Genomic DNA, 12,068 nt, shown 5'->3' with positions numbered 1-12,068 from the left:
ACACACCAGGATGATTCCCAAGGCAGATCAGACTGTGACAGTTGTGCTTTAAATTACTTACATTACTTTATAATATACTTTCAATGGTCTGATCTCTATATTATTATTGGTACACATTGTATTTGTTACCATCATTTAAATACTCAGTCACATTAATGACCATTTCCACAGACAACACAGCATGAATGGATCTCTCAGAGACATGGGACACAGATACTTAGTTTCCTTTTTGTGCAGAATCATCTCAACCAACATCAGCAAGTTAGCATTCAATGCTAATTCAGTGCACATCTGGTGCAAGCAGCTTCTTCAAGGTAAAATCTCTACAGTGACACCTTGAAGGTTTGTATTATGACACAAACAGCTTATAAATAAGTGTCATATCACAATGTTTTCCAGTGAACTCACAAAATTACTCTGTTTCTAACTCGGACTGAGCAGCGGGATGATTCAGTTAGTGAGGAAATAGAAATTTGTCAGTTTGGTTGCAGCATTAATCCAGAGGTAGCCGTTCTTTTCATACCTCTGCCTGTTTGCGGCTGTTAATATTGACTCTGCAGGGTTTGATTGTTTCAGATGGGGAGTGCTGTGTTTGTGCTCCTATAGTTAGCTGTTGAGCTGGAGGAAGCAGGATGTTTTGTTGGAAGCTCCTTTGCTGGCCACGGCCCAAAGGTTAATAACCCCCAATCAGGACAGGGAGGGACAGCCATGGTGACTTCCACAAACACACAAACACACACACAAACACACACACACACAAACACACACACACACACACACACACACACACACACACACACACACACACACACACACACACACACACAGAGGCAGCTTCCACATGTTGTGAAGGAAGTGAAGTGAAGGAAGTTAAGCAAGCGACAAGCACCTGCTAAACATTGAGCGGCATCGACTGCGGCTGCTGATCGGTCGACCTCATTTCACTGCGTGCGAGAAGTAGTGAAAGTGTCTGACAGTGGATTTCATGAATGTGTAAGCTCTCCCTTGCAGGTCAAGATGCTTACACAACACTGAAGCGTTTTTATGTCTTTGTTTCAGCTGAGTGGAGTTAACACGGCTCCTTCAGCCATGGATTAAATCAGTCACATGTATTAGGTCAAAGAGGAAGTCTGTTTTCAAATGCGTTGGTCTATTTCCTTTTTCTTTCCATACGTACCACTGGATTATTCTGATTAGGGATAAACACATTTTCTAGCACCACTAACGTTAGCCACACTGGGCTAAAACCAATATGACACTGTTTTCCCGCAGACACTGTGATCCTGATTAAATTGTGCTCAATTCTGACTTTGTTCTGAATGTTTTCTTACTTTAGTTAGTGATGGAGTCCAAATTTAAACTTCTGCAGTTGTTAGGAAGATCCTTAACTCTGAACCTGCTACAATACCCAATACTCTGGGAAAAATATCCACCCATCCATCCATCAGTGCATTATCTATGCTTCTCCTGTGCAGGGTCAGCGGGTGGAAAGAGTTTATCACAGCTTTTGAAACATATGCAAAGTACAACAAACAACCTATCATGCAAAGTGAACTATCAATAATTAAGTATGACTCAGTTAATTTTGAAAGCAACCTGAAACCATCTCACAGCCCTGAATGTTTTTATTTACACACATTAAATAATGATTTAAGCTCAGGTAATTCTGTCTTTCTGAGCCTGTTGCTCTCTGGGTATAATTTCTAGCGGCTATATTTAACAACATGATTGAGCCACCATCTGTGCTGCAGTCACAACACCTCGAGCACCGCGGTGACGATGATCTTGTTTTCTGATCAGGGCTCTGATGTTCATCTTCCTTTTCCTTCATTAACCAGAGCAGGGAAAACTGCAGAACTGCGCTGAGACCAGCACTGGGGATTAGCGTTAGCTGCAGCCACATCATCCATTTCCATGGCGATGTGCAGAGTGAGTCCTTTCATTCAATAAGCAGCAGCATCAGTCAGTGTCAAGCCTGCAGGTTCCCTCCATCTGTCCTGACCCTGCACACTGAGGCCCACACTGTCAGCGAACATGCAGCTAATCACCCACAGGGAAGCCAGATAACCCAACACACACACACACACACACACACAGGCAAATACACACACACAGGCAAATACACACAAGCAGAGAGACTGATCTCACTTTCTTCAATCACCAACGCACAAACAAACAAGCCTCAGGGGGCACAACAAAAAACCAACGGCAGCCTCTAATGTTCAACTTCTCAACAGACTGAGAGCAGGCGCACACTGCCAAACACACACACACCCACACACACCAGGTTTCAACATTAACACTGGGTCTACAGATCATAAAACTCACTGGGCCCTGTACAGTTTCATATTTATTAGTTTAATCTTAGCTTTCAAACTCTACCTACCACTACATGAACAAGATTAGAAATAAACAGCTGCAGAAATTACTGTGGCTGACAAATTTACATCATTTCCCAGTATTAACACATATCACACAACATATCACACAACCCTTTGTGTTGTTCAGTGTTCAGTCAAGGGACACTTATCTTTCCAGGAAGAAATTAATGCTATTTTTCTTTTTCTTTTTTTTACAATGTTTTGTCATTTCCATCTTTCTATCAGAATCCTGGTTTCTGTCTAAAACCAGCTGCACACGTCCACACTTAAGAGCAAGAGGAAAAAATCCTGTATCCACATTCTGCATAAGGACAATTTTTACCAAGTCTAAAAAACATCTTCACATTCTCTTTCATTTTCTTTTCCCACAACTGGTCAGCACTGGAGCCTCCAGTCTCCATTCAGATTCAGATCAGCGTGCTGCCAGTCAGAAGAGGGAGCACACTAGCAGAGAGATGTGCTGGTGTGCACGGGGTTAGCAGAAAAAATGTGTTTTGGACACTTTTAAAAGATGCCCAGTGAAACAATACAATAGCCGTTTAAATGTGCACTTCATTTAGAATATTTTCAGCACTTTATCATCTCCATCTTCTCTAAACTGGTAGTCAAACTATGCATGACTACCTCACACAACCCCACGTCAAATAACCCAAACTATCACTTTAACTCAAGTAAAGATATGACTGAACAACTTGGACTTGTGTTAGAGTAATATTTGACCAGATGTATCTATACTGCAAAAAGACAATGATGTCCTCAATGTGCAAGTTTTTGCAGGGTTTTCACTACCTGCATAGTTAATATCTATTGATGTGGAAACACTTTGAATTCATGACAGCAACACAAAATTCTCTGTTAATACGTGTTCTCCACGGCAGGAGTCCTGCATGTTTTTAGGACGATTATAACTCTGCTGAATTACCAAGACTGCATTCAGTCCATTAATTTGTTTAATGCTCACGTCGAGCACAGTATCAAGAAGCACAGGTATGCTGCACCACTCCTTAACTTGATTTGGTGTTTACCAGAATTAAATCTTGATTATGGGGCATTTGTGTTTGGAAGATACAGGGATGGAAGAGACAAGGCGGAGAGGAGCAGGGGAAGGTGGAGGAGGAAGAGGAAGGTAGAGGAGAGGAGGAAGAAGACAATAGAGAGGGGGGAGGGGGAGGGACATCTAATAAAGGTTGTCTCAGTGAATGCAGAGTAATGTGGCATCCAGCTCAGTGTGAAATCAGCACATCACTCAGTTACAATGAGTCGGGGGAGGGAGAGCCGAAACACGGAGGCATAATGTGGCACCAAGCAGGGGCAGCGTGATGGATTCTGTTCATTAAGGATGTTGTGTTAGAAGCTAAAAACCAGATTTAACAAAGCTTCATTTGAGGCCTCATGTGAAAAGGAGCCAGGTTTGAGAAAGAAATCAGAGGCCATGAAGGTCTGGGATCTGAACTCACCTCTGAAGCTTTGTGAGAGAGAGTGAGAATGGTTAAGAGCTGAAAACCAGAAAAACACACGAGCGAATATTTGTTTTACGCTCAGGGACACGCTTTAATCCTTTGTTGTCATGTGTGAGGTTTAATTTCTCCAACACAGATTCTCACAAGATAATCAGAGGCTTCACAGTAATAAATGCCATTTCCATGCATTAATGTATAGGACCCATCTTGGCTATAATTCTGCTTAATGTGTGTAATTAATACCATTCACCATCTCGCATCTGTGTCTCCCCATTACCACCCTTCTAGGCACCCTAAAGTGGCACCATTAGCCGTTTGTGCTCCATCAATCAGCCCATTGGATCGGTGCAGAGCTGGGACCAACATCAGCAGGAGGGTCCCAGAGGTCGTTCTGGCTCAACGCGTCCTCCGATCGCTGGTTCACGAACGGAGAGGAAATCACTCTCCCATGTCACTGCGAGGAAGGGGAGCAGGTTTACTGGTTAACCTAAGACGTGTTTAATGAACAAGAAAGAGCAAAGAGCCACGGCTACTGCTGGAAACAAGTCACGCTGGAAACAGATTTTAACATCGTTACAAAACACAATCTACATAATGTAATGATTTAAATGGACACATTTGTTCACAGAGTAGAAGAAGAATGACAAAGACTAAGAATGTGACACATGACCGTCAGAACTCAAAAATAACTAAATAACTGCCACTGAGATACACTGAGCAACATATTGAGAGCATATAAACTACAAGGGCTACTAACTGTAAAATCAGCCTGAGACTGAGATTTTTTTCCTGCTCACATGTGATGTAACTGATACTGACTCCAGTCATAACAATAAGTTTAACAGAGACATTACTTTAATGTTCATCCTCCCACACTGAGCAGCAGTATAATCAATAAAAATTTGATTGCACTGCTCAGTAAAGTCCACATACACACATTTTTGTGTGAACTATCTCATTACATTACATTACCTGAAACACATGAACACCAAAGTCACATAAAGTCTAACATTTATGAGGGTTGTTCTGTCACACTTGGGTTGTAAATACTATTTCTATGTCGGCCCTGAGAGCTCAGCGCACTGCAGTTTAAGAAAACACATGCAAATAGACAGAACACAAACAAATTCAGAAAACTGCTTCATCAGTCTGTCAACATGTGATGCGAATACTCACAACACAACAATGTTTCCAGGGGACACAAAAACTGATGAACCAGGCTGGGATGCACTTGTTCAATGCTTTGTGACTTTTGAAGTTTAAAGCTTTGAACATCAAGTGCACATGGGTGTATTATAATACATCCAAGCCAGTGCGTCACAGCCGGGTTTATCACTTTAGTGTCCCTGGAAAAACTTCTGTTGTTGTCAACATTGGCAGTACATTCGTTGTGAAATTCATTTTGATGTTTTGTCTATTTGCATGTGTTTTTTTAAGTTGCACTGTGTTCAGCTCTCAGGGCCACCGTATATGTTTCTTCTTACTTACACTATGAAGCCTGATTGTTTTACATTGGTTTGGTAAGAAAAATTCAAATTATTAAAATTATGGTGGCACTGAAAAGAATAAGCAGCAACGAGATCTGCAGTAATCAGATGACACACCACACAGTATATAAATATCATATAAATATTCAGTCATTCAGGATATATATTATAACTGTCTCACTGTCTTAATGAAGTGAGATCATTATAATGAAACTGGCAGCTTAAGGAAGTCTTCTCCTTAAACTTCCTGGATGTAAAGAGACAGCAACATAAAACATATGCATGGCTTCAACCCAAATCCTTTCTGTCTTATTTGTATCATAACTGCTTGGAGAAGACAAACACACACGTGGCTCACAGCCTGTGACTCATTTGTCTATCATAACAGCGAGCACCATCATGATCATAGAGGATGTGAGTTGTACAGCGGAACAACCAGACCTAAATCTGTTATGACTTGGCCTCCTCCCACCATTACCTAAAACTCCTCTGAGCTTCGGCTGGAATCCAGTGAATGCAAGAGGGAATGCCGATCACATAAACTGCGAAGCCAAATAAATGTGAGAGCTGATGTAGAAAATATGAAATGTTTAGATAACACTGTAGAAGCCAGCTGGAGGCCTGTCTAAGCCATCTGCTCAGTCAGTGTGAGTGTTACAGTCCTGCACTGCTGAGAAACTCAACGTTGCTCAAGTCTCACTGTAGCTTCTCATTCTGTCGACCATGAAGCCGTTTTCAGTTTCTCTGACAGGAACATCCATGGAAAAAAAAAAAAAAAAAAAATATCAAAGGTTTCAGTTTGTCTGATCTTTTGTCACCTACTCAGCTGCTTTCCTCCTTTTGTTTGTAAGCAAGCTCAAATATCATGACCCCAAAAAGGTCAAATGTCTTTAATTAAACCTGCTATGATCTGTGCAGAGCTTAGCAGCATTTTGCAACCCACAACCTTTTTATTCTGATTCACTCTCGTCGCTTTCAAAGCATTGTTTTCGGATGCAGCAGGTAAACTCTAACAAACCCACAGTACACGACCTGCTCAGTGGCAAACTGCAGACAGACAAAGTATTTAGCAGCTAAAGAGCCAGATATTTCCCTCAGGAGATGGTGGAGAGCAAACCAGAATGTGTACTCAAGTCACATGATTCCACATAAATGCTAATGTTGCTCCTTATCTGTTAGATATGCAAATTATAAATAGTCTGTTAATAATATCACCTTAAAATGTGACGATATGTCAGTGTTGTGTTTACAGCTGCAAATTTTTATTTTTAATCTTTTCAGTTAAGACAAAAGAAAGCAACACTTCGGTCGTTAGAACCTAATTGTACTTTGTTTTCAACTAGAAAAAAGCAAAATGTTATTCTTGATCAAGGGGAATTTTAGGGCTGCAACTAATTATTCTACTGATTATTTTTCAATATTTTTTTTTCAATCTATAAAAGTAAAAATAAAAATACCCCTCACAAATTTACGGTTCAAAAAGTGACAAGCAAAGAATCACATTTGAGAAGCTGGAAACAAAGTCCAAAGGAGTATGTAGCAGTTGTGTTTCAGCTGCAACCTGCTGAGCTACATCCAACTTCAAAGGACTTAAACAGCTAATTATCAAAATTAATTTGCTGTAGATTTTTTTTATCTTTCAGTCAGCTATTTATTTTAGAACAACACTCCATTTAAAAATAAATAATCAAAGAAATCTGGAAAACCTTTTAACCCTGAGCCATAATTTCCCACGTTACAATCTTACTAATCCAAAACTTCCCATCATCCTGGACTGTGGGTCTGACCAGAACCTGAACTTGTTTCCAACAGTGTAACGGCACCATGCAGCCTCTAGCTTACAGTGAAAATCCTCTGAGTGTTTAGCAAAACAGCCCCCCTCCCTCCTCTCTCCCACCCCCATTAACATTGGACTGTACAGCACAGCACAGTGTTAATCCACTGCAGATTTCAGTCGTCTTCCAGTCTGCCCTAATTAGCCTGATCCTGCTGGGGGGGCTTCATCTGAGAACAACGTCTCTCCAATGTGCTGCGATGTAACAGATTATCCTCCTATCACAGCTCATCAACAAACTCAGCTCAAGGAAGAAACTACTGGGTGTTTTTATGTCTTCATTTATATGGAGGTGAATCACTTCTTTATAACTCACTCACAAATGGACTTGGGCCAATATTTGATCAAATATTGTGATATGAAATTTTGCACATTGCCCAAGCCTACTCATGAAGTCACGCATTCACATTTAGCTGCGACAACACCTGCACCCGCCAACCTGTGCCGCCTACAGGCAAAGAAAGTGACAGCTGCTGCAGTTTTAACATTTGTGCCACATAAAGAGTAAATATACCATAATATCTTAAACAAAAAATGTAAACAGATTTTTTTTTAACTGTCTTATTTTGCTAATATAAAGGTAAATGGAGTGTAGTGCTTTTCCAGTCTTATCAATCACTCAAAGCACTTCACAATACTTGCAACATTCAGCCATTTTAGTCACACATTCATATATTAAAACCATACAAACACTCATACGCTGATGGAACAGACATCAGGGGCAACAAGGGGTTCAGTATCTTTCCCAAGGACACTTCGATATTCAGACTGTAAGAGCCGGGGATCGACCCACCGACGTTCTGGTTAGTAGTGGACGGCCTGCTCTACTTCCTGAGCCACAGACGCCTAAACCAAAACCTCTAACACAGGTTAGTGCAGGTCTGAACCTGCTGTTGCTGCAGCTCTGCAGTTGGTACCAATAACACTGCACGTCCTTGTTAATACAAAGCACTGATGCTATGCAGTGCACCGAATACGGCAAAAGCCACGAAACACAGGCAACACTCTGAGGCAGTGTTACATCAGTTCAGTGTCTGATTGCAAGTAAGACGATATCAAGAGCAGGAGGAGAGGCGGGAAGAGAGACAGCGGTGTCTCAGAATGACTGACTGAATTTGAACATTTAAGTTAAGGACATTTGAAGGTTACTACATGTGACAACAGGTCCTAGATCAGATGCTAAATATCCTCAGCTTGGTATAAGTCAGTGTTTCAATAACAGTGCTAATCTCCACACTAAACATGGGTAAAAACATGTTTTTCCAAACTGTCTTATATTTTGTAAAATTGTGTATAAATACAGCAAAATTATAACTTCAAAGGTCCCATATTTTACACTTTTGCTGTGTTTTATTTGAAGTGTTGATATCCATAAGAAGATATATTAGATATATTCATTTTAAGAACCAAAAACTATCTCAACGTAGTTTTACATCACCTCTCTCAGGCTTCTCTCGGGAGCTCTAGTAACAGCACGTCAGTCAGACTCTGAGCCTCTCTTCTGATTGGCTGACTGTTTTTTGAGAGATTTAATTTAAAAAATATAGCAAAGTAAACAGTCAAGAGAAACCAAATCCTGCAAGGTTGGATGGTGGATCCAGGTGGGCGGGGCTTGGGGTGTGGCTGAGAGTGGTGACTGCTTTGTTGTGACATCACAAAGTTACAGAAGTCCTGACAGCTGGTTTTAAGGCTCAGTTTCTGAATACAGGCTGTGTGCATTTCTCTGTGGACTGAGGCTTTGATACTTTCACAGTGTTAATATAGAACCTAGACCTGCTTTATAATGACAAACACATGGGCATCTACCTTTATACAATATGGGACCTTTAAATCAGGCAACATCTGATCTAAAAAGACTGCACTGATTAAAAGCTTTGCATACTTAAAGCAGTGACATTAAACAACCTACCTTAACCTCAAAGAGCTGCAGCTTTCATGGAAATAAGACAAGAGGGACCAAACAATAATAAAAGGCTAAAGAAAAATACAAGAAAACAAAGACTGACGCAAAAAGCAGGAAGATGCAAAGGAACAACCAAATAAGTTAAACAAAAGAAGGGCCACGTTTCATTATTTGCCAAAGTAAAGAAGAGATCGGGCTGCACCTGCCACTTCAGGGCGTTGAGCTTGAAGTGAGCACATGTTCAGAGCTGAAGTAAACAATGCAGAATAGGAAGCAGCTTTCTGTTCACACAGCTACAATACATGGCAGAATATTGTCTGATAGTGTTCACTGTGCGTAGAGGAGTTTTATTGTGACATGTCGGAGCACATGTGACCTGTAAAACAGGGACGGGTCAGGACCACAGAGAAATACAAGTCTGAAAACATCCCGGGGGGGACAGGAGGAACGGCTCTGTAAGCCAATCAGCTGGCCTGAACCTTTGAAGGGTAACTGCAACTTTCAGTTCAACCACTGGCTGTTGACAGGTCGTTCTCAGTGAAAGAAAAATACATAACCATTAGAGTAATTTTCAGAGGCAACACATAATTCTAAGGTGAGTTCAGTTTTACTTTGATTTTCCAGGTGTTTCCCAGAGAAGGAAAACAGGTCCACAGGTGTGTGAAACCAAAGCACTGGGTCCGCACAGACACTACCTTTGTAGAAAAGATAGCTGTTATTGCAATGCAATTTTTGTAATTTTTTTAATAAGTCTGTCAAGGCATTCATTTTTTTAAATCCTGAAAACAAAACAAAAATGATAATTTGTCTAGTTTTGAATTCATTGGTCAAGAACATGTATGAAAAGTTTGACCTTGAGAAAGTATCACATCATTCCTTTATCATTCTTTCCAATGAATCAGATTTAAAACAGGCTAATTGATTTTAATCCCTGTAACAGATGACAGATACCTGTCCCGTACAGCTCGTTTCAATCAGCTGACTGTAAACAGGCTCCTTGAAACATTTCTGCCACTGTCAGAAACACAAGGTTCCTGGACATAAACAGCTGACTGATTCTTGGATTGCAGATGATGTTTGTGTGTGTTTGTGCTCTGTCCCTGGCAACATATTAACACAAACACTGTCAAACTGTCACACTTCACTAAGGAAGTGACAATGACATCACTGATTTCCCAACGCTGTAACTGTGACCACCTATATCCTGATGCTCATGGTGACCTGGTGGTCTGAAAGGAGGTCCCAGCAGACGGACTCTGATCGCAGCTGCTCTTTGTATCTCCACACGACACCAGTGATGGTGTGTGTGTGTGTGTGTGTGTGTGTGTGTGTGTGTGTGTGTGTGTGTGTGTCTGTGTGTGTGCTGTCAGGTCAGGTTATAGTAAAAGGGGAACTGCAGTTAAAGTCCAATTAGACAGCAAATGTTTATACAGACCTGCTGTTGCTGCTGGATGTTAGCAAATTTACAATCCTTATGGCAATCGATGTAAAATCTATCAATTAGAACTTGTAGCAGATTTTTTGTAAGTCATCAAGCAAAGATGCCGCTCATGCTCTGGTTCAAGCTTCTAAAATGTGAGGACTTGCTGCTTTTCAGTTTTCTATCTTAGGGTGGACAAAACAAAACTTTTGGGGACATTTCTTTCAACTGTTTATTCAAAAAATAATCAACAGATTAATCTATACTGAAAATAATGCTAGCTGCAGCCGTTTTCCACAGACAGCCCATGGAAATATTACAGCACCATAACAGGGTCACAATTCATTGCTCAGCAATGGAAAGTGTCAGCAAGAGATAAATAAGTCCCACTGAATGAAAACACCCTGTCTGGTGGTCCTCCATTTTATACTGTTTCATACCAAAACACAAAGCAGCAGCAGCACAAAAACATCTGTCTGACTTCCCATGTAACCCTAAAGTTCACTCCTTCAAACTCGGCACCTCCCTCCCCCGACTCAAAACCACCCAAAAAGATTTAATTTCATCATCTTAAGCTGCTTTCAGGACAAAGTTCTGATATTAAAACAACTGCAAAGGTTATAAGGCATGACAGCCGAAGGAAAATCTTATTAACTCGACACATTGTACCTTACTATTCACATAATATCCCAAAGGGCAGGGTGGTGCAGTAATACTGTACAGCAAAGTGACTCATATCAAAGTTCCAGAGGTCAGGGAACATGACTTCATGCAGAAATGTGAAATTATGAGCTACAGCTATGACTTCATCTTTGGAAACAGCTCTTATTAATAAAGGAACATGTCCATGTTCATCACAAACTGAAAAAACCTGCAACAATGAGTTATATTTGATGAAATGTAAAAGCTGACATGATATCCACAAACCATCCATTCAATAGGTTCCTGAGTGCACAACACACACCAAAAACACATAACCTGCTCCCTGACCCACCTTCACACCACATTTTATTAGAATCTTGCAACACATCCTTCGATTTTAACAACCAAAGCTCAAAGGTTCACATCTAATAGTGCAGACTGGAACCAGAGTGATGCATATGTATGGAGGCATAATTGTGATTCATGGCTGGCGTAGTGTTTGTGCTGGTTTTTTCATCATAACAGCAAACCTCAACTGAGAGTCTTGGTCTTATCAGTGCTGCAATGCTGTAAATACCTGTACACATCTACATGTGTGTTTATGGCTGATGTACTTGTGTAGTTTATATGGTATTTTCTGTGTTATCTTTTCAGAGCAACTGTGCTGCAGACACACTATCAGGATAAATCTGCTTATAAGAAAATCAGGTGAGGTGAAGCAAAGTTCAAAAGCATTCAACTATGAAACAAACTAATGAGCTCTCACAAACACACAGGTTGATACCAATGCAGTCTCCCTCCTTTATTTACCGTTAAAATGCTGCAAACACAGAACCGTCAGAGCACAGACCTGCCTTATATTGGCTTCCCCTTGCATCCTAACAGATGCATGCACACACATTACCCAGCAGTCAACATCCCTGACGACTGAGCAAAAACAT

General features: G+C 40.8%; 1 protein-coding gene across 5 annotated transcripts in view; it reads right to left on the bottom strand.

The window, feature by feature from the left end:
* mast2 (microtubule associated serine/threonine kinase 2) overlaps positions 1-12,068 on the bottom strand; it is a 158,914-nt gene that overhangs the window by 145,601 nt on the left and 1,245 nt on the right. The gene's annotated exons all lie outside the window — the stretch shown is intronic.

This window comes from Trachinotus anak, unplaced genomic scaffold, assembly GCF_046630095.1.
Source record: "Trachinotus anak isolate AG129_WGS33_773 ecotype Australia unplaced genomic scaffold, CSIRO_AGI_Tana_v1 ptg000010l, whole genome shotgun sequence".
In the NCBI taxonomy this organism is placed as follows: domain Eukaryota; kingdom Metazoa; phylum Chordata; class Actinopteri; order Carangiformes; family Carangidae; genus Trachinotus; species Trachinotus anak.
This window is presented reverse-complemented; position numbering and strand designations above follow the sequence as displayed.